Source organism: Ovis aries, chromosome 3 (assembly GCF_016772045.2).
Source record: "Ovis aries strain OAR_USU_Benz2616 breed Rambouillet chromosome 3, ARS-UI_Ramb_v3.0, whole genome shotgun sequence".
Lineage (NCBI taxonomy): Eukaryota > Metazoa > Chordata > Mammalia > Artiodactyla > Bovidae > Ovis > Ovis aries.
In genome coordinates this window covers 207,936,962-207,961,708 of record NC_056056.1, presented here as the reverse complement: position 1 = coordinate 207,961,708, position 24,747 = coordinate 207,936,962, and the positions used below count along the sequence as shown (strand labels likewise).

The following is a 24,747-nucleotide window of genomic DNA, read 5'->3' as shown; positions in this document are numbered from 1 at the left end:
CTAATGTTTAGTGATAATTAAAATTATCTATTCTGAGCACATGGAAGTATTAATACTTCCTTATCTGTCTGAAAGGAAGCATAACCAAGTGATTTGACTTATGCAATAAAATATGATAACAAATGATGTCACTTCCACAATGAAACATTTAAGAGCCAATATTTTTGTCTACCACAGCAAATCCTGCAGCCTTGTGTTAAAGTGTTAGAGTCATAAGATGGGGGCAAAATCAACCTGGGTGTATAAAAATTTATGATAAGCAGATACCCTGCCAAACTGGATAGAACACACCCTGTGAGGACAAATTTTGGCTATTTGTAAATACTTTATAATGTAGTTTATTCTTGTTAAAGTGATAAATAGCAGGAAATTGACAAAGACAAAAATATTAAGAATACATTTCCTCAACTTGAAAAATATCTACATGAACCCCTAAGTTGCTAAGAACATAGGAAGCCAATATAGAGTAGACTGAAGACTTGTATGTCCTATTCAAAAAAAAGTGCCAATCTAAAACTCTATATTCAAAACCACACTTTTAAGAATGTGTGTGCTTAGTCGCTAAGTCGTGTCTGACTCTTTGCAACCCCATGAACTGTAGCCCACCAGGCTTCTCTGTCCATGGGGATTCTCCAGGCAAGAATACTGGAATGGGATGCCATGCCCTCCTCCAGGGGATCTTTCTGACCCAGGAATTGAACTGGGGTCTCCTGCATTGCTATAGTCCATGGGTTCACAAAGAGTTGGACACAACTGGGCCACTTTCACTCCACTCCTGCATTGCAGGTGGACTCTTACCAGCTGAGCTACCAGGAAAGCCAACTTTTAAGAATAAAACCCTGGAAAGTGACATCATGAAATGATGATGTAGTAGACAGCAGCTTCCCCTCCCCCACTTTCTGCCTGAAAGATCAACAATTAGACAGCTATGTACAAATAAATATAGTTCTGGAGAAAACAGGAGTCCTCTTTAGAAATTTTAGCAGCAAAAAAAGACATTTTTATGCAAAAAAAAATTTAGCAGCAAAAAATGATGAGTCATTTGCCAGCATCATTCCATTTTCAAAGCCAGCATTATTTGATGCCAAGAGATTTCCCTTGCCAGGAATGCCAGAGCAGGCTGAGGAACCAAGGTCCTGGCCTTGTGAGGCAACACGTGAAGGTTGTGCTTGAGTTTCACCTCACACAGACCTGCAAAACTGAGATGCATATAAAGACCAGGAACAAGGAAGAAAAGAAGGGGCTACAGTTGCTGTCACATAACAGGAATAACTGCAGTTCAGTTTCCTGCTCTGTAGACAAATTCAGCAGCTTCTGCCCTTGAAGGAACTAATGCTGCTGGCTTCCTGCAGATTTCACCAGTTTTAACAAACCCCAGTAACACATTCATTGGTATCTGCCAACAAGCACCTCCCCCTTCACTTCCTCCAGAGCCCAGGAACAGCACCTGCAACAAGCTCAGTTCTCTGGCTGAACAAATGCAAGGCATTAGTATAAACCTAACGTGTGACCGCAACACCACGCATGTGTTCATGGCTAGATACTCCAGCTGTCCACTGGAATCCCACCAGCCTGACACCTGTCAGCAGGCTCCACTGTAGTGTGCATGCCCAGGAGAAGAGAATGTGGCCATGGGAGAGCACATGGAGAGCTAGAGGCACCCAGGCTGCCAAGGAGCCCTTCCATTGCACAGGCGCTTGCTGCCTTCATGGGTGCCCACCACAGCATGTGTCTACAACTGGCATCTCCCCCACACAGGCTACATCTGATACCAGAAAAAAGAGAGAGATCTGCACAGTCCTCTACTTGCTAAATAGACTCTATATTATTAAAATTTCCCACAAAGAAAACTACAATCTTGAAAGGCCAGCACTTCCCCAGAGCTCAGCAGTGACTCCCACATCAAGAAAAAGAAGAGAAGTCAGGAAGGAATGAGAGCCGGAAGGAAGTGTAACACAGGATCTGTGGTGAACATGGGACTTGACCTGGATCATGATTCCCAGTCCTCCTGAGATATCAGATAATAATTTCCTCAATTCCAGCTCTTGTCATGGAAATTATATCCTGAGCAACTCATCAAACATTCTGCTAACAACCTGGAACATCACTGGCAAAAATTGTGACCACCCAATCCTTCTACTTTTAACCTTGGCTCAAGCCAAATACGTATAGACAGGACTGATCACTTATTGCATATTCTTTCAAGTCTCTTAATTTCACCGTCCTTAGTTTTATTCCAGTCTGTGTCATAATTTTCAAACTTGAGGCTTTCCTGCAGCCTCAATATCCCCACAAATAGAATGTGAGCTCCCCACTCAGATAAGCAGGTGCACCAGTGTGATGAGACTAGCCCCTGCCACAAAATCCATTTTTGCCACCCCTAACTGTGACCTAGTGACCTTCAAATGCACCAGTGAAAGTCTCTTGTGCCTTTTCCTTGTGTAATTCCACCCTGACCCTCAGTATTGTCACATATTCATTCCCTCTGTATAGTCCTCACTTCTAGGTTGATCTGGATCTACAGGTACCACCCCCACTTTCCAACTGAAGATATCTGTCTCTCCAGGATCTGTCAGTATAATTAACTATGTTTGCCTGCACCTCCCCTATATCCCTTCTTACATGTGCACTTGTCTGACCATGTCTTTAAAGAATACAAAGAGCTACTATGATAAACCTAATTCATAAAGGTACAACCAAGCAGCTATACATGCACAAAACATCAAGCTCAACTTCCTGCCTCCTGTGACATATCACAGAGACTGGAGGGACTAGTGATTATGGGTGTGGAGCCTTTCTCTCCAGAGACAAGCAAGTCCTTATGTTCCTTTCAGCACCTAATGTGCAAGGAATGACTGTGTGAGTGCAGTTTTAGTATGTTCTAAACTGCTTGGAAAAAAAGTTATGACCAACCTAGATAGTATATTCAAAAGCAGAGACATTACTTTGCCGACTAAGGTCCGTCTAGTCAAGGCTATGGTTTTCCAGTAGTCATGTATAGAGGTGAGAGTTGGACTGTGAAGAAGGCTGAGTGCCAAAGAACTGATGCTTTTGAACTGTGGTGTTGGAGAAGACTCTTGAGAGTCCCTTGGACTGCAAGGAGATCCAACCAGTCCATTCTGAGGGAGATCAGCCCTGGGATTTCTTTGGAAGGAATGATGTTAAAGCTGAAACTCCAGTACTTTGGCCACCTCATGCGAAGAGTTGACTCACTGGAAAAGACCCTGATGCTGGGAGGGATTGGGGGCAGGAGGAGAAGGGGATGACAGAGGATGAGATGGCTGGATGGCATCACTGACTCGATGGATGTGAATCTGAGTGAACTCCGGGAGTTGGTGATGGACAGGGAGGCCTGGCGTGCTGCGATTCATGGGATCGCAAAGAGTCGGACACGACTGAGCGACTAAACTGAACTGAACTGAACGGAAACTCTGTGATCCATAGTCTCATAGTTACTCTGGGAATGAGACTAGGGATTTTTCTGATGGGGATCCCCTCGCAGACCAGACAGGACTTACTTGAGCAGACTGCTCCTGCATCCTGGTCATGAGAAAGGCCCTCAGGGTGATAGTCTTTAGGAACAGGATAGGTACACGCTGTGAGCACTGACTCTAGCCCATGGCAGTAAGTGTAACGAAACCAAATGGGGCCAATCCCTGGTCCAAAATGAGCCCCTCTGAGAGCATCAGTGGCAGCTCCACAACCCAGCTGTCTGCACACCACTTGTGCCTCCTCCAATCTCCAGTTGTGGCCGTTCACTGTGCCCCATTCTCCTTGGTGCTTCACTTCCACTCTCCCTTCACAGTGGTGGGCTCCATCCTTCAGCCTCACCTCCAGATCTGCAAGAGAGACACAGACACAGGGCATAGGAGGGATATTAGGAGATAATGAAGTAATGTGTTGGTAAGTATTAAAAAAAAAGAAAATTCTGATGTCTGAAAACAAACCTCTGTGAATAGCATTTCTTGACTTCTATGGTATAAATATTCCCACATAGCCAATTCTAAGCTCTCAATATGCCATCACTGAACATGCAGCAGGAAGGGATGCACCAGGTATTTCTCATGAGGCTGTAAAACTAGCTCTAGGGACACCACCAAAGACAGGCTTTCAGAGACTTGATGCTGCCCTCCCTGTAGATGTTCCCAAGGCTACTAGGGCCCAACTTCCCCATCTCAGTTACACTTCAAAGCCCAGGATCCAGGGAAGAATCCTCCTCCTCCTTCCCTGACCATAGGGAGAATCTCATCCAGCTTAGGAACAGAGGGCTGGGGTAATAGGCTCTAAAGCTTCCCAATTATTCCTGAAGCCTGGTGTTCATGTTCCTGTGTATCCCCATATACTTGACTATACCTAGTAACATGCATCTAACAAATGGAAATTGGCAAAAGTAATGAGATGTCACTTATTAGATCAGGTTTCAAGGTGAGTATAGTTTTTGTCTTGTTGACCTATCTTGCTTTCCCTTTTTCTTTGATGAAACCAGGTTCCATTTGTGACCTACTTTCAATAAACCTTCTTGATAAGGAAAGGAGTCAAACCTCTAGCCAACAGTCAACGACAGACTGGGACTCAGCTCAACAGTCTACCAAATTCTGAAATCTGCCAACACCCAAGTGAGTATATTTGAGTATCCGGTTGAACCTTTAGATAATTACATCCTTGTACTGAGCTAGAACTGTGTCTGAGTGTCTCCTGTGTCTCCTGTGAGTGTCTCCTGTGAAGGTACAAGTCAGCAGCGGACTGCTGCAGGGGCAGGGGCTCTGGATGCAGCAGACCTGGGTATGGCATAAGCCCTCTTGGAGGAGGTCACCATTAACCCCATCATAGAGCCACCAGGGAAACAGACTCTTGGAGGGCACAAACAGAATGTTGTACACACCAGGACCCAGGAGAAAGGAGCAGAGACCCCACAAGAGACTGACCCAGACTTGCCCATGAGTGTCCAGGAGTCTCCAGCAGAGGCGTGGGTCAACGGTGGCCTGCTGTAGGGTTGGGGATGCTGAGTGCAGCAGTAAGTGCATGGAGCCTTCTGAAGGAGGTCCCCATTATGTTCATCACTTCCACCATAGTTTGATCTCAGGTCAAACAACAGGGAGGGAACATAGCCCTGCCCATCAACAGAAAATTGGATGAAAGATTTACTTACCATAGCCTCTCCCATTAGAACAAAACCCAGTTTCCCCCTCAGTCAGTCTCTCCCATCAGGAAGCTTCCATAAGCCTCTTATCATTATCCACCAGAGGGCAGACAGAACAAAAACCACAATCACAGAAAATTAACCAAACTGATCATATGGACCACAGCCTTGTCTAGCTCAGTGAAATTATGAACCATGCAGTGGAGGGCCACCCAAGATGGACAGGTCATAGTGGAGAATTCTGAAAAAGTGCAGATGACACCACCCTTATGGCAGAAAGTGAAGAGGAGCTAAAAAGCCTCTTGATGAAAGTGAAAGAGGAGAGTGAAAAAGTTGGCTTAAAGCTCAACATTCAGAGAACGAAGATCATGGCCTCTGGTCCCATCACTTCATGGGAAATAGATGGGGAAACAGTGGAAACAGTGTCAGAAATAATTTTTTTGGGCTCCAAAATCACTGCAGATGGTGATGGCAGCCATGAAATTAAAAGACGCTTACTCCTTGGAAGAAAAGTTATGACCAACCTAGACTGTATATTCAAAAGCGGAGACATCACTTTGCCGACTAAGGTCCATCTAGTCAAGGCTATGGTTTTTCCTGTGGTCATGTATAGATGCGAGAGTTAGACTGTGAAGAAGGCTGAGCGCCGAAGAATCGATGCCTTTAAACTGTGGTGTTGGAGAAGACTCTTGAGAGTCCCTTGGACTGCAAGGAAATCCAACCAGTCCATTCTGAAGGAGATCAGCCCTGGGATTTCTTTGTTTTTTTTTTTTGTTTTGTTTTGTTTTGTTTTGTTTTTAGTTTTTTATTTTTTAAATTTTAAAATCTTTAATTCTTATATGCGTTCCCAAACATGAACCCCCTTCCCACCTCCCTCCCCATAACATCTCTCTGGGTCATCCCCATGCACCAGCCCCAAGCATGCTGCATCCTGCGTCAGACATAGACTGGCGATTCAATTCTTACATGATAGTATACTTGTTAGAATGTCATTCTCCCAAATCATCCCACCCTCTCCCTCTCCCTCTGAGTCCAAAAGTCCGTTATACACATCTGTGTCTCTTTCCCTGTCTTGCATACAGGGTCGTCATTGCCATCTTCCTAAATTCCATATATATGTGTTAGTATACTGTATTGGTGTTTTCCTTTCTGGCTTACTTCACTCTGTATAATCGGCTCCAGTTTCATCCATCTCATCGGAACTGATTCAAATGAATTCTTTTTTACAGCTGAGTAATACTCCATTGTGTATGTACCCCAATGTTCATTGCAGCACTGTTTATAATAGCCAGGACATGGAAACAATCTAGATGTCCATCAGCAGATGAATGGATAAGAAAGCTGTGGTACATATACACAATAAAGAGCCTCTTGATGAAAGTGAAACAAGAGAGTGGGAAAGTTGGCTTAAAGCTCAACATTCAGGAAACTAAGATCATGGCATCTGGTCCCATCACTTCATGGCTAATAGATGGGGCAACTGTGGAAACAGGGACAGACTTTATTTTCTTGGGCTCCAAAATCACTGCAGATGGTGTCTGCAGCTATGAAATTCAAAGACGCTTGCTCCTTGGAAGCAACATAGACAGCATATTAAAAAGCAGAGACATTACTTTGCAACAAAGGTTCATGTAGTCAAGGATATGGTTTTTCCAGCAGTCATGTGTGGATCCAAGAGTTGCAACATAAAGAAAGCTGAATGCCAAAGAAATGATGCTTTTGAATTGTGCTGTTGGAGAAGACTCTTGAGAGTCCCTTGAACTCCAAGGAGACACAATCAATCCTAAAGGAAATCACTCCTGAATATTCATTGGAGTGACTGATACTGAGGCTGAAACTCCAATACTTTGGCCACCTACTGTGAAGAACTGTCTTATTGAAAAAGACCCTGATCCTGGGAAAGATTGAAGGCGGGAGGTGAAGGGGATGACAGAGGATGAGATGTTTGGATGGCATCACTGACTTATGGCCATGAATTGAGCAAGCTCCAAGAGTTGGTAATGGATAGGGAGGCCTGGCATGTTGCAATGCATGGAGTCACAAAGAGTTGGACATGACTGAGCAACTGAACTGAATTGAGACATGCTGAGTACGAGGACACAGGTAAGTAAGCCATGTCAACTCCTGGCCCACAAAAAGTGTGAGATACTAGGTGTTTGCTGACTTAAGCTGCCAAGTTCAGCACTAATCTGTTGCATAGCAACATGTAACTAACGCAAGGCTTCCCTTCAGAGTCAGAAGACGGCGGGTGAGCAAGCTGGAGGTGTATACGTGAGTCTTCACTGCTTCATCCAGACGAGACTTCTTCCTTTGTGGTCAGGTCTGCTGCCTGGTCCCACCTGAAACTGGGACCTAAACCACCTCTCTCTGTCTCATCAGTTCTTACCCAGTGTCCCAGGTTCCTGCCATCCTGTCAGGAACTGAGAAGTGAGTTTACTGTGACTATGAATCAGTTCCATTAGCTCTGAATTCGGGCCAGAAGTGAGAATCTTTCTTCTAACTTAATGAGATGTGACCACTGGGGCAGCATTCACACTGCTCAGGTCTATACCCTGCCCCATGCGCTCTCACTCTGAAAACACAAGCGATGAATCAAAGAGGAAGCATCTGGGGAAATGCTGAACTCAAGAAGATCCTGATGTATCAGAAGGTTCAGTCTGGGGACAATCACAAAATACCACAGACTGACTTGTTAAACAACAGAAGTTATTTATCTTATCAGAGTTCAGAAGGTTGAGAAGATCACTTATCCAGGGATCTTCCCCAACGTAACACCCAGGAGCTGATTGGCCGTGGCAGCTAAGGACCTAGTGCAGCTGTCCCCAAGGCTCCCCTGTCCTACTACCCCAGAGCTGGCATGGTTCATTTTTATGACCCAATCACTTTTATTAGGGAACTTGTTGTGATATCTGATAATTTCTTCCTCAATTTCAAATATTCTGATGGGATTAACATCCTGGACAATTTATCAAACATTCTGTAACAACTGGGAACATCTCTGGCAAACACTGTGACCACCCAATCATATTCTACTTTCCAACTTGTTTCAGATCAAATACATTTAGACAGGATTGAGCCCTTATTTTGTATCATTTCAGGTTCTATTAACCTCACTATCCTTAGTTTCGTTTTAATTGTCAAACTTTTTCTTTCAGTTTCAACATCCCCAAAGTAGGATGTGAGCTCCGCACCCAGGTGATCAGGTATGATGACACTATACCCAGCCCAAATCTCCTGTGACCTAGTGACATTCAAATGCACCAATGAAATCCCCTGAAACATTTTCATAGTGTAGTTCCCCTGACCCCAAGTATTGTCACTTGTTCACAGGTCTTCACTCTCTCTTTTGTATCACCACTGCTTCATTGAACCTGTTCTCTTGGCACCCCACCTCAAGTACCCACCTGATAATAATTTGTCTCTCTGGCATCTGTTAGTACAACAAACTATGTTTTCCTTCACCTCTCCTTTATCCTGTCTTGTAGCCATACTTATCTGACCATCTCATAAAACGAAACAACAAACTACCATAGTGAACCCAATTCATAGAGGTCAAACCAAGCAGCTGTACGTATGTGAAACATTTGAGTTCACCTCTCTGCCATTAATGACGCATCACAGACTGGAGGGCCAGGGGACTATGGATACAGAGACTTTTTTCTAGGGCCAAGGAAGTCCTTATGTTCCTTTGAGCACTTAACATTCAAGGAATCACTGTGTGACTGGACTTTTCACCTAAGAATGTACTAAAGGCTGTGATCCATATTCTCATGCAATTCCCAAAAAGATAATGAAGATTTTCCTGCTGGGGATCCACTCCTAGAGCAGACAGGACTTACCTGAGCAGATTGCTCCAGCATCCCCGTCATGGGAAAGGCTTTCAGCATGATGGTCTTTAATAGTAGGATAACTACACTCCGTGAGCACTGACTCTGTCCCATTGCAGTAAATATACTGAAACCAAATGGGGCCAATCCCTGGTCCAAAATGAGCCTCTCTGGAAGCATTAATGGCAGCTCCACACTCCAGCTGTCTGCACACCACAGCTGCTGCCTCCAAGCTCCAATTGTGGTCATTCACTGTTCCCCATTCTCCTTGGTACTTCACTTCTACTCTCCCCTCGCAGTGGTGGGCTCCATCCTTCAACCTCACCTCCAGAACTACAGAGAGACACAGACACAGGAGAGATTTTAGGAGACCATGCAGTAGTATACAAATAAGTATTAAAAAGTGGAATCTCTAATTTCTAAAACAAACAAACAAACAAACAAACAAACAAAAACAGAAAAAACCCTCTGTTCAGCATTTCTTGACTTCTGTGGTGGAAACATTCCCACATGGCCAACTCTAAGCTCCTAATGTGCCATCATTGAACCTGGAGCAGGAATGGAGGCACCAGGTATTTCTCAGGAGCCTGTAGAACCAGCTCTGGGGACACCACTGAGGAAAAGCCTTTGGAGACTCTGGATGCTGCCCTCCCTGTAGATGTGCCCAAGGCTTCTAGGGCCCAGCTTCCCCATCTCAGTTACAGCCCATGGCCCGGGATCCAGGGAGGAATTCTTCCTCTCCTTTCCCATCCATAGGGAGCATCTCATCAAGCTCAGGAACAGAGGGCTCAGCCAACAAGCACTGAAATGTTCAGGTTATTCCTGCCACCTGGTGTTCACATCCTTGTGTAATCCCCACAGTCAAATGTACCTAATAGCATGCAACTAGCAAATGGGCTTTGGCAAAAGTGATGAGTAGTCGATTAAGAGATTAGACTTCAAGACGACTCTGGTTTCCCCTGTTGACCTGTTTTGCTCTCTCTCTTGCTCTGATGAAGCCAACTGCCATGTCGTGAGCTGCATGTGAAGAGACCTTCATGACAGAGAATGGAGACAGGCCTCTGGCCAACAACCAACCAGGGACTTGGACTCTCAGTTCAACAGTCCACCAAGGTCTGAATACTACCAACATTTAGGAGAGTGTTTTGGATGAGAGAGTTGGACTGTGAAGAAGCTGATCACCGAAGAATTGATGCTTTTGAACTGTGGTGTTGGAGAAAACTCTTGAGAGTCCCTTGGACTGAAAGGAGATCCAATCAGTCCATTCTAATGGAGATCAGTCCTGAGTGTTCTTTGGAAGGACTGATGCTAAAGCTGAAACTCCAGTACTTTGGCCACCTCATGTGAAGAGTTGACTCATTGGAAAAGTCCCTGATGCTGGGAGGGACTGAGGGTAGGAGGAGGAGGGGATGACAGAGGATGAGATGGCTGGATGGCATCACCAACTCAATGGACTTGAGTTTGTGTGAACTCTGGGAGTTGGTGATGGACAGGGAGGCTTGGCATACCGCAATTCATGGGGTTGCAAAGAGTCGGACATGACTGAGTGACTGAACTGAACTGAACTGAACTTTGGACGCTATCCACCCCTGGTTGAACTTTCAGAAGATTGCATCCATGTGAGACATCATGAGTCAGAGGACCAGGTAAGCCATGCCCATTCCTGACCCACAGAAAGTGTGAGATACTAGGTGTTTGCTGACTTAAGCTGCCAAGTTCAGCACTAATTGGTTGTACAAGAATACATAATGAATACAGGGCTTTCCTTCAGAGTCAGAAGATGGGAGTGAACAAGCTGGAGGTGTATACTTGAGCCCTCACTGTTTCATCCAGACGAGACTTCCTGTGTGATCAGGTCTGCTGCCTGGTCCTACCTGGAACTGGGACCCAAACCACTTCTCTCTGTCCCATCAGGTCTCACCCAGTGTCCCAGGCTCCTGCTTACCTGTCAGGAACTGAGAAGTGAGTTTACTGAGACCTTGAATCCACTCCATTAGCTTTCAATTTGAGTCAGAAAATAAAAATTTTCATAATCTGTTGAGACATGTTCCCTAGGCCACCATTCACACTGTTCAGGTCTACACCCCAGCCATGTGCTTTCACTTTAGTAACAGAAATGGTGTATCACAGAGGGAACATCTGGGGAAATGCTGAACTGGAGAAGATGTTGGTGTGTAGGCAGCTCGTGCAGGTGATGACAAGAAGATACTGCAGCTTGGCTGATTAAACAGTAGAAATGTTTTTATCTTATCATAGTTCTGGAGGTTGGGAAGTCCAAGATCAAGGTGCTGGCAAGTGGTGTCATTCTGAGTACTTATCTCTTGGCTTACTGACCATGACTCCTCATTGTATGTTCAGGTGACCCTTCCTAGGACATGGGCACCCAGAGAGAGGGAGGGTGATGTATCTCTCTCTTCTTATAATTCTTCCATTGGATTAGGGTCATGGACTTCTCCAGTGACTCACCAGTAAAGAGTCCGCGTGCAGTGCATGAGCCGCAGGAAACACAGTTTTGATCCCTGGGTTAGGAGGATCCCCTGGAGGAGGAAATGACAACCCACTCCAGTATTCTTGTCTGGAGAATCCCATGGACAGAGGAGCCTGGCGGCTACAGTTTGTAGGGTTGCAAAGAGTTGGACATGACTGAAGCAACTTAGAACGCACGCACATTCTTATATTTAACCTCGGTTACCTTCTAAAGACCCTGTCTCCAACATTGTCATAACTGGAGCTAGAGCTTTAAGCTACACATTTTGGAGGGGCACAGTTTTGTCCATAGGCCTGGGGAAGCTCATTCTAGGAAGGAAATACAGATACATGGGGAAGATGTAAAGGTGACAGTAGACACAAGGAGTCATCCTGAGATGTTTACTCAGAGGTTTTTAAAGAAATCTCACATTGAGGTGATAGAATCCTAAAGGTACACAAGAAACTACTTTTACTAATACTACAATTATCTCTTGGAAGGCACGTCCTGTGCTGTAAATACAGAAAACAGTAAGACCATGTTCCTGCCTTCATGTACCTTTTATCAAGTCAATGACACAAACAAACAAGCAGATTGCTTCATTACTGTGATAAGTGCCAGGAAATCCTGTCAGTAAATGTAGGTGTGCTCATTGAGGGTATCTTGTCTGTTGAAAATAAAATGGAATAAATTCACCAAGAATTATCTGAAAAGCATTGGGTTCAGTTCAGTCGCTCAGTCGTGTCCAACTCTTTATGACCCCATGAATTGCAGCACGCCAGGCCTCCCTGTCCATCACCAACTACCAGAGTTCACTCAGACTCATGTCCATTGAGTCCATCATGCCATCCAGTCATCTCATTCTCTGTCGTCCCCTTCTCCTCCTTCCCCCAATCCCTCCCAGCATCAGAGTCTTTTCCAATGACTCAACTCTTCTCATGAGGGAGTCAAAGTACTGGAGTTTCAGCTTTAGCATCATTCCTTCCAAAGAAATCCAAGGGCTGATCTCCTTCAGATTGGACTGGTTGGATCTCCTTGCAGTCCAAGGGACTCTCAAGATCCTTCTCCAACACCACAGTTCAAAAGCATCAATTCTTCGGCTCTCAGCCTTCTTCACAGCCCAACTCTCACATCCATACATGACCAGAGGAAAAACCATAGCCTTAACCAGACGGACCTTAGTCAGCAAAGTAATGTCTCTGCTTTTGAATATGCTATCTAGGTTGGTCATAACTTTTCTTCCAAGGAGTAAGCATCTTTTAATTTCATGGCTACATTCACCATCTGCAGAGATTTTGGAGCCCCCCAAAATAAAGTCTGACACTGTTTCTACTGTTCCCCCATCTATGTCCCATGAAGTAATGGGACCGGATGCCATGATCTTTGTTTTCTGAATGTTGAGCTTTAAGCCAACTTTTCCACTCTCCTCTTTCACTTTCATCAAGAGGCTTTTTGGTTCTTCTTCACTTTCTGCCATAAGGGTGGTATCATCTGCATATCTGAGGTTATTGATATTTCTCCCGGCAATCTTGATTCCAGCTTGTGTTTCTTCCAGTCCAGCGTTTCTCATGATGTACTCTGCATTGAAGTTAAATAAGCAGGGTGACAATATACAACCTTGACATACTCCTTTTCCTATTTGAAACCAGTCTGTTGTTCCATGTCCAGTTCCAGCTGTTGCCTCCTGACCTGCATACAGATTTCTCAAGAGGCAGGTCAGGTGATCTGATATTCCCATCTCTTTCAGGATTTTCCACAGTTTATTGTGATCCACACAGCCAAAGGCTTTGGCATAATCAATAAAGCAGAAATAGATGTTTTTCTGGAAAGCATTAAACACCTCAAAGATAGGAACAAAATGTCTGGCCAAATCTGAGGATAAAATGGAAAGTCACTGAGATCCAGGAGCATGGAATGTGGTTTTGCCCTGAGGACAGTAGACCATTCAGGAAAATGTTTGGCTTTTTTATCACTCATGATGGTGTGTAGGTAAAATCAAATCCCACACTTACACCCAGATGAGAATCCAGCAAAAGGCATTCTCTGTAGTAAGCCAGACACCAGTTGAAACAGGCAGGTTTAGCATAGAATATGATTCAGAGTTTGAATCTCTGGACTGTCCTGGTAATATCCATTTTTGCACTTGCATGAATGTGGTCCACTAATGATAACACCACAAAATCATGACAGAAAACATGTGAATCCCTTTCTGGAGTAAATTACCTTCTTCCTAGGTCTCAGTTATCCCTATAAATTTATAAATAAAGGAATCAGCATATTGTGTTAAAAAAAAAAAAGAACACAAAGAAACCAAGGTCCATGAACACAAACCAACAGAAACTACTGAAGCAGACACAGAGACTTCTCACATTAGATATACCAGACTCTAGACCATACAACTTTCACATGTACTATATTTAGAGCTTTGCAGGTTGGGCTAGTGGTAAAGAATCTGCCTGTCAATGAAGGAGATATAAAAGACAGGGGTTCAATCCCTCGGTCAGAAAGATCCCCAAAGTAAGAAATGGTACAGTATTCTTGCCTGGAAATTTCCATGGACAGAGTAGCCTGACAGGCTATAGTCCATGGAGCTGCAGAGTCAGACAGGACAGAGCAAATGAGCACTAGAAGAAATAAAAATTCACTGCTGAAGAATCTTTAGGGGACTAAAAAATGCATAAAAATTTTTAAACTTAACTCTGTGTATGAAAATGTACTTCTTGATATTAAAAAGTTTGTATTAGATTACCCCTCTGAAAAAAAAGAAATAATAAACCAAAAAAGGCTGAAGAAATTACCTGAAATACTACACAGAAGGACAACAACAACAAAATATGAAAAATATAGAAAAGAAAATCAGATACAGAAGACAGTGAAAGAAGTTAAAAATAGGTTAAACTGAAATATCTAGAGGAAGACAGGAAGAGAGACACATAGAGATGCAATATAGGAAAGAGAATTTAACAGATGCAATAATAGAAAAGTATTGGCTGAGAAATTTCCAGAAATGATGATAGATTTCTGGATGTAGAAAAGGTAGAAGAACCAGAGATCAAAAGGCCAACATTGGTTCAATCATAAGAAAAGCAAGAGAGTTCCAGAAAAACATTTACTTCTACTTCATTGACTATGCTAAAGCTTTTGACTATGTGTATTACAACAAACTGTGGAATTCTTAAAGACATGGGAATAAGAGACCACCTTACCTGCCTCCTGAGAAACCTATTTGCAGGTCAAGAAGCAACAGTTAGAACCAGACTTGGAATAATGGACTAGTTCAAAATTGGGAAAGGAGTACATAAAGGCTGTATATTGTCACCCTGCTTATTTAACTTTTATGGAGAGTACATCATGTGAAATGCCAGGCTGGATTCAAGATTTCACAAGCTGGAATCAAGACTGCTGGGAGAAACATCAATAACCTCAGACACGCAGATGACACCACCATAAAGGCAGAAAGCAAGGAGGAAAAAGAGACTCTTGATGAAGGCGAAAGATGAGTGAAAAAGCTGGGTTAAAACTCAAAAATGAACATCATGACCTCTGGTCCCATAACTTTATGGCCAATAGATGGGGAAACAATGCAAACAGTGACAGACTTCATTTGCTTGGATTCCAAAATCACTGCAGATGGTGACTGTAGCCATGAAATTAAAAGATGCTTTCTCCTTGGACTTCCCTGGTAGCTCAGATGGTAAAGCGTCTGCCTACAATGCGGGAGACCTGGGTTCAATCCCTGGGTCTGGAGGATCTCCTGGAGAAGGAAATGGCAACCCACTCCAGTATTCTTGCCTGGAAAATCCCATGGATGGAGGAGCCTGGAAGGCTACAGTTCATGAGGTCGCAAAGGGTCGGACATGACTGAGCGACTTCACTTCACTTCACTTTCTCCTTGGAAGATAACCTATGACCAACCTAGATAGCATATTAAAGAGCAGAGACATTACTTACTGACAAAAATCCGTTTAGTCAAAGTGATGGTTTTTCCAGTAGTTAAGTATAAATGTGAGCTGGACTGTAAAAAAAGCTGAGTGCTGAGGAATTGATGCTTTTGAACTGTGGTGTTGTAAAAGATTCTTAAGAGTCCCTGGGACTGCAAGAAGATGCAATCAGTCAATCCTAAAGGAAATCAGTCCTGAATATTCATTGGAAAGACTGCCGATGAAGCTGAAGCTCCAATACTTTGGCTACCTGATGTCAAGAATTGACTCGTTTGAAAAGACCCTGATGCTTGGAAAGATTGAAGGCAGGAGAAGAGAACAATAGAGGATGAGATGGCTAGATGACATCACTGACTTGATGGAAATGAGTCTGAGCAAACTCCGGGAGTTGGTGATGGACAGGGAAGCCTAGCATGCTGCAGTCCATGGGGTCACAAAGAGTCAGAAATGACTGAATGATTGAACTGAACTGAACATTCAAGAACTCACTATGTGAGTCGAATGCTCAGCTAAATATGCTCTAAAGGCTGTGATCCATATGCTCATAGTTTCTCTGGCAATAAACTGAAAGTTTTCCTGCTAGGAATACCCTCACAGACCAGACAGGACTTACCTGAGCAGACTGCTCCAGCATCCTTGTCATGGGAATGGCCCTCAGGACGATGGTCTTTAACAGTAGGATAACTACACTCTGTGATAGCTGACTCTGGCCCTTTGCAGTAAATATAATCAAACCAAATGGGTCCAATTCCTGGTCCAACTCTAGCCCCTTTGGGAGCATCAATAGCAGCTCCACACTTCAGCTGTCTGCACACCACAGCTGCCTCCTCAATGCTCCAGTTCAGATCATTCACTGTGCCCCATTCTCCTTGGTGCTTCACTTCCAACCTCCCCTCACAGTGGTGGGCTCCATCCTTCAGCCTCAGCTCCAGATCTGCAAGAAATACCCAGACATGGGAGAGATTTTAGAAGACAGTTCAGTGATATGCTATTAAGTATTTTTAAAAATCTCTGAGAAAAGAAAAATTGCTGTGAATAACATTTGCTGACTTTTATGGTATAAACATTCCCACAAGGCCAACTCTAAGCTCCCAGTGTGCCATCACTGAACCTGGAGCACCAGTGGGAAGGGAGGCACCAGGTATTTCTCAGGAGCCTGTAGAACCAGCTCCAGGGACACCACCGAGGACAGGCCTCCAGAGACTCTGGATGCTACCCTCCCTGTAGATGTGCCCAAGGCTACTAGGGCCCAGCTCCCCAATCTCAGTTACAGCTCATGGCCCGGGATCCAGGAAGAAACCCTCCTCCTCCTTCCCTGTCCATAGTAACCATCTCATCCTGCTTATGAAGAGAGGGCTGGGGCAACAGGCTCCAAAGTGTCCCGATTATTCCTGTCACCTGGTGTTCACATACTTGTGTGATCCCCACACTCGAATGTACCTAGTAACGTGTGTCTAACAAATGTAATTGGCAAAAAGTGATGAGATATCACTTAGGTTAGCTTTTAAGATGACCATGGTTTCCTCTTGTTGAGCTATCTTGCTGTCTCTCTCATTCTGATGAAGCCAGCTGCCACAATGTGTCCTACTTACAGGGAGACCCTCGTGACAAGGGATAGAGGCAGGTCTCTATCCAACAGTCAGCCAGGGACTGAGACTCTCAGTTCAACAAGGTCTGAAGGCTGCCAGCACCCAGCTAAGTATGTTGGACAATATCCTCCTCTGGTTGAACCTTCAGATGATTGCATCCATGGGAGATATCATGTCAGAGGACCCAGTGCCATGTCCATTCCTGACCTCCAGAAAGTATGAGATGCTAAGTATTTGCTGGCTTAAGCTGCCAACTTCAGGACTGATTTGTTGCACAACAACACATAACTAATCCAGGGCTCACCTCCAGAGTCAGAAGACAGCGGGTGAACAAGTTGGAGGTTATACATGAGCTTTACCTTCTTCATCCAGATGAGATTTCTTCTTGTGCAACCAGATCTGCTGTCTGGTCCCACCTGCAGCTGGGACTCAAACCACCTCTGTCATATCAGGTTCTCACCCAGTGTCCAGGGTCCTGCTTTCCAATGAGACCTTGAATCAGCTTTAAATTCAGGCCATATACTAAGAATTTTTCTTATAATCCAGAGAGACAGGGTCCCTGGGGCACCATTCACACCGTTCAGGTCTACACTCCGCCGACGTGCTCTCAACTCTGGAAATAGAAGTGGTGCCTCGCAGAAGGAACATCTGTGGAAATGCTAAACTGGAGAAGATCCTGGTGTGCAGTTGGGTCAGGCAGGTGACCTCAAGAAGATACCACAGCTTTGGCTGATTAAACAGCAGAAATGCATTTTTCTTATCAGAGTTCTGGGGGCTGGTAAGTCCAAAATCAAGGCGCTGGCAAGCTGTGTTCATTCTGACTTCTCTGATCTTGCTGTGCAGTTTGCATCCTTCATTGTGTGCTCACCCAGCCTTTCCTAGGACATGTGCACAGGAAGCCAGGAAAGGTAATCCCTCTCTTCAAGTTCTTATAGTATCACCTACAGTGTTAGAGCTACACGCATATGATCTTGTGGGTGCGTACTTAGTTGCTCAGTTGTGTCCAATTCTTTGCGTCCCCAAGGACTGTAGCCCACTAGGCACCTCTGTCCACAGGGTTATTCAGGCAAGTACATTGGAGTGAGTTTCCATTCCCTTATCCAGGGGATCTTCCTGACCCAGGCATCGAGCCCCAGTCTCCTGCACTGCAGGAAGCTTCTTTACCATTTGAGCCCCTAGGGAAGCCCCACTGTAATCTTCAGTTCAGTTCAGTTCAGTTCAGTTGCTCAGTCACTCTAACCCTTTGTGACCCCATGGACCGCAGCATGCAAGGCCTCCCTGTCCATCATCAACTCCCGGAGTTCACTCAAACTCATGTCCATTGAGTCGGTGATGCCATCCAGCCATCTCATCCTCTGTCGTCCCCTTCTACTCCTGCTCCCAATCCCTCCCAACATCAGGGTCTTTTCCAATGAGTCATCTCTTTGCATGAGGTGGCCGAAATATTGGAGTTGCATCTTTAGCATCAGTTCTTCCAATGAACATCCAGGACTGATCTCCTTTAGGATGGACTGGTTGGATCTCCTTGCAATCCAAGGGACTCTCAAGAGTCTTCTCCAACACCACAGTTCAAAAGCATCAATTCTTCAGTGCTCAGCTTTCTTCACAGTCCAACTCTCACATCCATATGACTACTGGAAAAACCATTGACTAGACGGACCTTAGTCGGCAAAGTAATGTCTCTGCTTTTGAATATGCTATCTAGGTTGGTCATAACTTTCCTTCCAAGGAGTAAGCGTCTTTTAATTTCATGGCTACAGTTACCATCTGCAGTGATTTTGGAGCCCCCGAAAATAAAGTCTGACACTGTTTCCACTGTTTCCCCATCTATTTTCCATCAAGTGATGGGACTAGATGCCATGATCTTCGTTTTCTGAATGTTGAGCTTTAAGCCAACTTTTCCATTCTCCACTTTCACTTTCATCAAGAGGCTTTTTATTGCCTCCTCACTTTCTGCCATAAGGGTGGTATCATCTGCATATCTGAGGTTATTGATATTTCTCCTGGAAATCTTGATTCCAGCTTGTGCTTCTTCCAGTCGAACGTTTCTCATGGTGTACTCTGCATATAAGTTAAGTAAGCAGGGTGACAATATGCAGCCTTGACGTACTCCCTTTCCTATTTGGAACCAGTCTGTTGTTCCATGTCCAGTTCTAACTGTTGCTTCCTGACCTGCATACAGGTTTCTCAAGAGGCAGGTCAGGTAGTCTGGTATTCCCATCTCTTTCAGAATTTTCCACAGTTTATTGTAATCCACACAGTCAAAGGCTTTGGCATAGTCTATAAAGCAGAAATAGATGTTTTTCTGGAGCTCTCTTGCTTTTTCAATGATCCAGCACATGTTGGCAATTTGATCTCTGGTTCCTCTGCCTTTTCTAAAATCAGCTTGAAAATCAGGAAGTTCACGGCTCATGTATTGCTGAAACTTGACTTGGAGAATTTTGAGCATTACTTTACTAGCATGTGAGATGAGTGCAATTGTGTGGCAGTTTGAGCATTCTTTGGCATTACTTTTCTTTGGGATTCGAATGAAAACTGACCTTTTCCAGTCCTGTGGCCACTGCTGAGTTGTCCAAATTTGCTGGCATATTGAGTGCAGCACTTTCACAGCATCATCTTTCAGGATTTGAAATAGCTCAACTGGAGTTCCTTCACCTCCACTAGCCTTGTTCATAGTGATGCTTTCTAAGGCCCACTTGACTTCACATTCCAGGATGTCTGGCTCTAGGTGAATGATCACACCTACAGAAGCTTAAATTTCTCATACATATCTGACACCTAAAATTGAGAGGAATAAACTCCAAAAGTTCAATTTCAACTAAAGTAATGAAAAGGTCAGCTATTCTAGTCTTATCTCTGCTGCATCACCACCACTTTGACTTACCTTCATATCAGTAAAACATTTCCTGAAAATATAGAAAAGAGATAGCAGTAGCAGGAAACTGGTGACAAAGATTAATAGAAGAAAATGGAAAGTGTTCATAAAATCTTGAGAACCTAGGTTAGAGCAATGGTAAATAGAACTTCCCTTGTGGTTCAGATGGTAAAATCTGCCTGTAGTACAGGAGACTTGGGTTTGATTCCTGGGTTGAGGATGGAATAGCAACCCACTCCAGCGTTCTTGCCTGAAAAATCCCATGGACAGAGAAGCCTGGCAGGTTAGAGGCCATGGGGTGACAAAGAGTCAGAACAAACTTGGAGACTAAACCACTGCTGCCGCCAATCAGAGAGTACAAACCACAGTCAAATTTTAAATGCCAGAGCACACCCAATCTGTTTCTTATTAAGTGTGTCCCACTGGAATTAATATCAAGACACCAATTTTCTAAATATAATATTAGAAGTACCAAAATCACACAAAATTTCGAGAAAACACATTCCCTTTTTATTAAGATGCTGATTCATCAAAAGGTAGGGCCTCCTGTAAGATTTCACAAGTTCATCTGCAATTTGAACTATAATTAAGACATTATGACAATAAGGAATGTTACTGGAAGAGTGACTCATTGGAAAAGACCCTGATGCTGGGAAAGATTGAGGGCAGAAGGAGAAGGAGGCGGCAGAGAATTAGGTGACTAGATAGCATTATCAACACAATGAATGTGAGTTTGAGCAAATTCTGGGAGATAGTGAAGGACAGGGAAGCCTGGTGTGATGCAACTCAAAATATTGCAAAGATTCATACATGACTTAGCGATCGAACAACAACAACTGGAAATGCCAAAAGACATGTTTTCTTAAAACAATAACTCCAATACAATATTGTAAAGTAATAAACCTCCAATTAAAATAAATAAATTTATATTAAAAAAACAATAACTCCTAACTGAAATTCAAATGCCCCTTAAAATAATTATTTTAATAATAATATTGTAATAAAGAGAGTGAAGGAAAACCTTTGAGGCAATCAACAGATATGTGGCATAGACTGTGGTCAGGATTTCACAGGTGTATACTGATCACCCCACTCATCAAGTTGTACCAACTACATATGGCTTTTTGTATATCAGTCATACCTCAATAAAGTACTTGTAAAAAAGGAAAGAAGTGCTTTCTATGAGACCTCAAGAATACCATCAAAGATCTGCTAAAGGTGAGATTGGAAAAGATAATTTTCCAGTTATTTTCCCCAACAAAACACAGAGAGCTGATTGGCTATGGCTGCTAGGGACCTACTGCAGATGTCCTCAGGGTGAACCTTTAAACCATATCAAGTCGAGTGACCTTTTCCTAAGACTCAACCACATGTTTTAGGGAACTTGTGATATCTGATAATATCTTCCTCAGTTCCAGCTATTCTGCTGGGATTAATGTCCTGAAGAATTCATCAAACATTCTGATAACAACTGGGAACATCTCTGGCAAACACTGTGACCACCCAATCACATTCTAGTTTTAACCTCAGTGCAGGTGAAATACATATAGTCAGGTTTGAGCCCTTTTTATGTGTCATTTCACGCTTCTTACCCTCACTGCCCTTAGGTTTGCTCCAACTTCAGTGTTGTAAATTTAAAACTTTAGGTTTTTCTGCAGCCTCAACAACCCCACAAATAGGAGGTGACCTCCCCACCCAGGTGAACAGGTGCACCTGCGTAAGATTAGCCCCTGCCACAAATCCCCCTTCTTGCCCTCCCCTGTGACCTAGTGATATTCAAATGCACCCATGAAATCCCCCTTTTCCTAGTATACCTCCACCCTGACCCCCAGTATTGTCACTTCTCCATGGGTGTTCACACCCCATATTGGGTTCCCACTGCCAGATGGATCCTGGTCTATTGGCCCCTCTCCCATGTACCCATCTTATGGTCTCTGTCTCTCTAGGACCAGTGAGTATAATACACTTTGTTTGCCTGCTTCTCTCCCATATACCATCCTGTAGTTGCACTTGTCTGACCATCTCATGAAAGAATACAAAAATGAAATGATGAAACTAATTAATCAAGGTTCAACCTGACGGTTGTACATGTATGACTCATTTGAGCTCACCTCCCTCCCTCCTATGAGACACATCACAGAGACTGGAGGAACCAGTGACTGTGGATCTGAAGACTTTCTGTCCAGGGCCAGTTCAGTTCAGTTCAGTTGAGTCACTCAGTCATGTCCGACTCTTTGTGACCCCATGGACTGAATGCATGCCAGGCCTCCCTGTCCATTACCAACTCCCGGAGTTTACTCAGACTCATGCCCATTGAGTCGGTGATGCCATCCAACCATCTCATCCTCAGTTGTCCCCTTCTCCATCCCCTTTCAATCTTTCCCAGCATCAGGGTCTTTTCCAATGAGTCAGTTCTTCACATCAGGCTGCAGCATCAATCCTTCTAATGAATATTCAGCACTGATTTCCTTTAGGATGGACTGGTTGGATCTCCTTGCAGTCCAAGGGACTCTCAAGAGTCTTCTCCAACACCACAGTTCAAAAGGATCAATTCTTCGGTGCTCAGCTTTCTTTATAGAAAGCTCAGGACCAAGTCAGACCTTACGTTCCTTTGAGTACCTAATGTTCAAGAAAGCACTGTGTAACTGAAATCTTCATCCAAGTATGAAGTATAAAGACCACCCTGGTAGTCCAGCGGTTAAGTATAAAGACCACCATCCAAGTAAGTTCTAAAGTATGTGATCCATATTCTCATAGCTATTCTGTGAATAAGACTGAGGCTTTTTCTGCTGGGAATCCCTCTCAGACAACAGGGCTTACCTGAGCAGACTGCTCCCACATCCTTGTCATGGGAATTGCCCTCAGGGCGATGATCTTTAACAGGAGGATAACTACACTCCGTGATAGCTGACTCTGGACCTTTGCAATAAATATAACGAAACCAAATGGGGCCAATCCCTGGTCCAAAATGAGCTCTCTTGGGAGCATCAGTGGCACCTCCACATCCCAGCTGTCTGCACACCACAGCTGCCTCCTCCATGCTCCAGTTCAGATCATCCACTGTGCCCCATTCTCCTTGGTGCTTCACTTCCACTCTCCCCTCACAGCGGTGGGCTCCATCCTTCAGCCTCACCTCCAGAGCTGCAAGAGAGACACAGGACACAGGAGAGATTTTGGAGACTTGCACCAGTGGTGTGCTGGTAAGTATTAAAAGATGAATACTCTATTCTCTGAAAAAATCACTGTGAATAGAAAGTGTTGACTTCTGTGGTATAAACATTCCCACCATGGCCAGCTTGAAGCTCCCAAGCTCACTGAACTTGGAGCAGGAAGGGAGGCACCAGGTATTTCTCAGGAGACTGTAGAACCAGCTCCAGGGACACCACCGAGGACAGGACTTCAGGGACTCTGGATGCTGCCCTCCCTGTAGATGTGCCCAAGTCTACTAGGGCCCAGCTTCCCCGTCTCAGTTACTGCTCGTGGCCCAGGATCCAGGGAGGAATCCTCCCTCTCCTTCCCTGTCCATAGGGAGCATCTCATCCAGCTCAGGAACAGAAGGCTGGGGTAACAGGCTCTGAAGTGTCCCAATTATTCCAGCCGCCTGGTATTCATGTCCTTGTGTAATCCACACTTGAATGTACCTAGTAACATGCATCTAACAAATAGAATTTGACAAAAAGTGATCAGATGGCACTTTAGCAACTCTGGTTTCTGCATTAAAAAGGAGTTCATTTGTAGGAAAATTATAGATGGAGACATTACTAGTGTTCATCAACATTTAAAATTCTCTTTTTGTGAGCATGTGGAAATAGTAATACTCAGGAATGTTCTAAACGCTGTGATCCATATTCTCATAGTTATTCTGGGAATGAGACTGAGGCTTCTCCTGCTAGGGATTCCCTTTTGGACCAGATAGCACTTACCTGAGCAGACTGCTCCAGCATCCTTGTCATGGGAATGGCCCTCAGGACGATGGTCTTTCACAGTAGGATAACTACACTCTGTGATAGCTGACTCATGCCCTTTGCAGTAGATATAATCAAACCAAATGGGTCCAACTCCTAGTCCAAATTTAGCCCCTTTGGGAGCATCAACAGCACCTCCACACCCCAGTTGTCTGCACGCCACAGCTGCCTCCTCCATACTCCAGTTGTGATCATTCACTGTACCCCATTCTCCTTGGAGCCTAACTTCCACTCTCCCCTCACAGCGGTGGGTTCCATCATTCAGCCTCACCTCCAGATCTGCAAGAGAGACACAGACACAGGACACAAGAGATTTTGGCAGACCATGCAGTGGACTGCTGGTAATTATTAAAATGTAAATACTCTGATGTCTGAAAACAAATCCCTGTGAATAGCATTTATGACCTTTGTGGTATAAACATTCCCACCATGGCCAACGCGAAGCTCCCAATGTGCCATCACTGAACCTGGGGCAGGAAGGGAGGCACAGGTATCTCTCACAAGCCTGTAGAACCAGCTCCAGGGACACCACTAAGGAGAGGTCTTCAGAGACTCTGGATGCTGCCCTCCCTGTAGATATGCCCAAGACTACTAGGGCCCAGCTCCCCCTCATCTCAGTTGCAGCTCATGGCCTGGGATCCAGGGGGGAATCCTCCCTCTCCTTCTCTGTCCATAGGGAGCATCTCACCCAGCTTAGGAACATAGGACTGTGGTAACAAGCTCTAAAGCATACCAGTTGTTCCTGTCATCTGGTGTTCATGTCCTTGTGTAATCCCCACCCTTGGGTGTATCTAGTAACATGAGTCTAACCAATGCAATTTGATGAAAGTGATGAGATGTCACTTAAGAGATTAGTTTTTAAGACAATTCTGGTTTCTCCTGGTGACCTATCCTGCTCTCTATGTCTTGATGAAGCCAGTTGCCACATTGTGAGCTATGTATG

General features: G+C 44.3%; 1 pseudogene; it reads right to left on the bottom strand.

Moving 5' to 3' along the window:
- Window positions 1–24,747, bottom strand: part of LOC114112122 (antigen WC1.1-like) — a 96,300-nt pseudogene that overhangs the window by 64,662 nt on the left and 6,891 nt on the right.